Source organism: Trachypithecus francoisi, unplaced genomic scaffold, assembly GCF_009764315.1.
Source record: "Trachypithecus francoisi isolate TF-2019V2 unplaced genomic scaffold, Tfra_2.0 Lachesis_group4, whole genome shotgun sequence".
Classification (NCBI taxonomy): Eukaryota; Metazoa; Chordata; class Mammalia; order Primates; family Cercopithecidae; genus Trachypithecus; species Trachypithecus francoisi.
In genome coordinates, this window is record NW_022681469.1 from 120303946 (window position 1) to 120309508 (window position 5563).

Consider the following 5563-nt stretch of genomic DNA (forward strand, 5'->3'; position numbering starts at 1 on the left):
ACAGAGGAAAGACCATGTGAGAACCCAGCAAGGAGGTGGCCATCTGCAAGCCAGGGAGAAAGGCTTCATGAGAAACCACCCCTGCCAACATCTTGATCTTGGACTTCCAGCCTCCAGAGCTATGAGAAATAAATTTCTGTTGTTTCAGCCACCTAGTCTGTGGTATTTTGTTGTAGCAGCCTGAGCAAACTAATACAGCATCTCAAAGATGCCTCTAACCCAACTCCATTCCCACCCTAAGAAAGAAACTGTGGAGAACCTGCAAGTTCAAGGGTTATAATTTTGAGGTCAGTACAGTAAGTCTGTCCTTTAAATAGGCCAGACCCGTGAATGTAAATGCCATTGGTCCCCTTTGATGAGACATTCTTTGTGCATGGCCTACTGTGTTGCCTGAGGCTGGTCTCACGTTATGTTCAAACTCCGTTGTTTGCTTGGGGGCCTTTGGCTCAACCTTTCTTTTTTTTAGAGGCAGGGTCTTGCTCTGTTGCCCAGGCTGGAATGCCTTGGTGTGACCATAGCTCACTGCAGCCTTCAGCTCCTGGGCTCAACCAATCCTCCCATCTCAGCCTCCTGAGTAGCTGGGACTATAGGTGCACATTACTATGCTTGACTCATTTTAAAATTGTAATTTTATTTTATTTAATTACTTACTTACTTAATTTTTTTTTTTTTTGAGATGGAGTCTTGTTCTGTTGTCCAGGCTCCAGTGTAGTGGTGTGATCTCAGCTCACTGCAGCCTCAAATCTTGGGCTTAAGCGATCCTCCCCCTTCAGCCTTCAGAGTAGCTGGGACTACAGGTGTGAGCCACCATGCCTGGCTAACTTTTTCATTTTTTGTAAAGACAGGGTCTTGCTATGTTGCCCAGGCTGGTTTCAAACTCTTGGCTTCCAGTGATCCTCCCACCCTGGCCTCACAAAGCACTGAGATTACAGACATGCACCACTGTGTGTGGCCAGTTTCCAGTTCGAGCTTGTGTTGTTATAAGTCACTAAATTTGCGGTAATTTTTTTTTTTTTTTGAGACAGAGTTTCACTCTGTCACGCAGGCTGGAGTACAGTGGCCCAGTCTCAGCTCACTGCAACCTCCGCCTCCTAGGTTCAAGCAATTCTCCTGCCTCAGCTTCCCGAGTCGCTGGGACTACAGGCATGTGCCTCCACACCTGGCTAACTTTTGTATTTTTAGTAAAGATGGAGTTTCACCATGTTGGCCAGGCTTTTCTTGAACTCCTGACCTCAGGTGATCCTCCCATCTTGGCCTCCCAAAGTGCTGGAGTTGTAGGTGTGAGCCACCGAATCCAGCTTAATTTGTGGTAATTTTTTATAGCAGCCATGGGGACCTCATACAGATACTCAACCAACCAGAGATCCCCCAGCCCAGTACTCAGTCTTGAATGCGTGGCTGGACTCCAAGCACATTCGCCCATTCTGAGTTGACCAAGCTCACTTGGGCCTGGAGAGAACGTTATTCCAGCTGGCCAGCTCCCAGCCCCGCCCAGGAAGGCCGAGTCTCAGACCCAAAGAAAAAGAGAGAAAAAGCCAAGGACCCTCCCTGCCTCCCTCGTCCCTTCCTTCCCCTCCATGGGGCTGGCTGAACGGGAATCTCATGAACTCCTCAGCCCCCGGCAGGCTTCAGCCCCGTGGGACTCTCCTTTGTGGTCAGAGAGTCATAAATTTGCCTTCTGTCGTGGCACAGCCAGCAGGCCTGCCCTGTCCTCCTTCTAATTAGGTCTGCAGACCCCAGAGCCTGTCCCTCATCTGCTACTATCCTGGCAGCATGCAGCCGCCTTCCCAACAGAGGCACTAATGATGAGCACACGGGTCAAAGACCTTGACCCCACCATAGCTTTCTCCAGACCATGGCAGCATGGAGGCTGCTCCAGTGTCTGGGCCCGAAAGCTGGATTTCCCTATTGGCCCTTCTCCCAGCCTCTCTCCTCATTAAAACAGCCATCCTTCATGGCATCATGCATCCAGACTCGCCATGCATTGATCAGCTCTATTAACCTACTTTTCATTCCAAAGCCACACAGCCATTCCCACCATTTCTGCCCTGTGTAAATCCTCACCCAAAGCACACTGCACGCCCTCTGTCTTCCTGCTATTTTTTTTTGTTTGTTTGTTTAGTTTCCTACTCTTTTTTCCTAACAGAGTTTTTGTCTCTCCAAGGTACACGATCCCACAACCCATGTGATTTAAAAATTCTCTCTGGGGCTGGACACGGTGGCTCACGTCTGTAATCCTGGCACTTCGGGAGGCTGAGGTGGGCAGATTGCTTGAGATCAGGAGTTCAGACCAGCCTGGCCACATGGTGAAACCCTGTCTCTACAAAATACAAAAATTAGCGGGGGTGGCCGGGCGCGGTGGCTCAAGCCTGTAATCCCAGCACTTTGGGAGGCTGAGACGGACGGATCACAAGGTCAGGAGATCGAGACCATCCTGGCTAACATGGTGAAACCCCGTCTCTACTAAAAAATACAAAAAACTAGCCGGGCGAGGTGGCGGGCATCTGTAGTCCCAGCTACTTGGGAGGCTGAGGCAGGAGAATGGCATAAACCCAGGAGGCAGAGCTTGCAGTGAGCTGAGATCCGGCCACTGCACTCCAGCCCGGGCGACAGAGCGAGACTCCGCCTCAAAAAAAAAAAAAAAAAAAATTAGCGGGGGTAGTGGCCCAAGTCAGTGATCCCAGCTACTCTGGAGGGAGGCTGAAGCAGGAGAATTGCTTGAACCTGGGAGGTGGAGGGTGCAGTGAGCTGAGATTGTGCCACTGCACTTCATCCAGCCTGGGCGACAGAGCGACTCCATCTCAAAAAAAAAAAAGAAAAGAAAAAAATTCTTTTTGGAAGAGTGAAATTTTGTCATTTGCAGGAACACAGGTAGGCTTGGAGACCATTATGTTAAGTGAAATAAACCAGACATAGAAAGACAAATGGACTGGGTGTGGTGGCTCGTGCCTGTAATCCCAGCACTTTGTGGAGGTGGGGGATTGCTTGAGCCCAGGAGTTCGACACCAGCTTCGGTAACAGAGCGAAACTCCATGCCTACACAAAATAAAAATAAGAAATTAGCTAGGCGTGATGGTGTGCACCTATAGTCCTAGTTACCAGGAAGGCTGAGGCAGGAGGATCGCTTGAGCCCAGGAGGTCGAGGCTGCAGTGAGCTATGATTGCATCACTGCTCTCCAGCCTGGGTGACAGAGTGAGACCCTGTCTCAATAAAAAAAAAAAAAAAAAAAAGACAAATGCCACATGATTGTGTTAATATGTGGCAGCTGAAAAAGTTAATCTCATAGAATTAGAGAGGAGAGGCCAGGCACTGTGGCTCGCACCTGTAATCTCAGTACTTTGGGAGGACAAGGCAGGTGGATCACCCGAGGTCAGGAGTTCCAGACCAGCCTGGCCAACATGGTGAAACCCCATCTCTACTAAAAATACAAAAATGAGCTGGGAGTGGAGGTGCGCGCCTGTAATCTCATCTACTCAGGAGGCTGAGGCAGGAGAATTGCTTGAACCCGGGAGGTGGAGGTTGCAGTGAGCCGAGATTGCGCCACTGCAGTCCAGCCTGGATGATAGAGGGAGACTTTCTCAACAACAAAACAAAACAATTTATTTTCTATATTCAAATAGGTAGAAGAGCAGATTTTGAATGTTCCCAACACAAAGAAATGATAACCGTTTGAGGAAATGAATCTGCTAATCACCCTGATGTGATCATTACATGTTGTATACATATATTGAAATATCATGCTGTACCCCATAAATTCTCACAATTATTACATAAATATACAATTATTATATATAAATTAAAAATAATAAAAGCAAGAAAGAGTTCTTTTTGGCATTTTAAACAGGAATTCCCCCTTCTTTTGCTTGTGAATTTGAGAAGCAGAGTTCAAATCACAGCTTGGTTAGTGTGTGACCTTAAGGAATGTTCCGTTACCCGGGGCAGCACAAATAAACCATCCTACAACTTAGTAGCATTCAATGGATTGCCCCAAACTTAGTGCCTGTCATGATTTATTTGGACCAGCAATTCTGGAAGTACTTGGCTGTGCAATTCTGGCTGGAGGCAGGTGGAGGGGTGGAGGGAGTAAGGAGGCAGGCGGGAGTGAGAATGGGGCAGTGAAGAATGGGGTAGTGGAAGGCTGGCTGGGGATGCATCTTCACATAGTTTCAGAGCACATCCTAGGGTTAGCTTGGGCTTCCTTGCAGCATGGTGGCCTCAGGGCTGTGAATCCATTTACACAACAGCTCGGGGCCACCCATACATGTTTTAGACTGTAAATTGGAGGCTGAAAAACATCATAACATCACTTTTGCCCTACTCAATGACTATTCTGTTACTAAGGTTGGGCCAAAATTAAAAGGGGGGTGGTCACAGGCCCCCACCACCTTTCTTATTTTCAGACAGGGTCTCCCTCTGTTGCCCAGGCTGGAGCGCAGGGGTGCGATCATAGCTCACTGCAGCCTTGACCTCCCAGGCTCAAGCAATCCTCCTGCTTCAGCCTGCCAAGTAGCTGGGACATGGACATGCACCATCACACCTGGCTAATTTAAAAAAATATATATTTTTTGGGAGGCTGAGGTGGGCAGATCACCTGAGGTCAGGAGTTCAAGACCAGCTTGGCTAACATGGTGAAACCCCATCTCTATTAAAAATGTAAAAATTAACCGGGTATGGTGGGGTGCACCTGTAGTCCCAGCTACTCAGGAGGCTGAGGCAGGAGAATCACTTGAACCCAGGAGGCGGATGTTTAGTGTGCTGAAGTCGTGCCACTGCACTCCAGCCTGGGTGACAGAGCGAGATTCCATCTTAAAAACAAAAACAAACAAACAACAAACAAAAGCCATCCTGGGCTGCATGTGACCCATGGGCTGCAGGTTGGACAAGGTTTTTCTAGACTCTAGGGCCTCAGTGTTTTTCCTGTCTAGCCCTTGCCAGTGTCTTTTTTTTTTTTCCCGAGATGGAGTCTTGCTCTGTCGCCCAGGCTGGAGTGCAATGGCGCAATCTCTGCCCACTGCAACCTCTGTCTCCAGGTTCAAGCAATTCTCCTGCCTCAGCCTCCCGGGTGGCTGGGATTACAGGTGGTCGCTGCCGCACCTGGCTAATTTTTGTGTTTTTAGTAGAGATGAGGGTTTCACCATGTTGGCCAGGCTGGTCTCAAACTCCTGACTTCAGGTGATCCACCTGCCTCGGCCTCCCAAAGTGCTGGGATTACAGGTGTGAGCCACTGCGCCTGGCCGCCTGTGTCTTTATGTTCCTTCCCCTCCCAGTCCACACGGTCCCGGTTGCCCCTCTCATATCCACCATCCACACTGCAGGCAACATGAGCTTTCTAAAATCTCAATCATGACAGTCTTTGCTAAAAATCTTCAGTGTCCTCCCCAGGACCCAAGAAGAAACTGCAAACTCCTTGGGCTGATATTTGCCATCTGTCAGCATCTGGCTCCACTTTTTTTTTTTTTTTTGAAACAGAGTCTTGCTGGGTTGTGTAGGCTGGAGTGCAGTGGTGCGATCATGGCTTACTGTAGTCTTGAACTCCTGGGCTCAAGTGATCCTCCCGCCTCA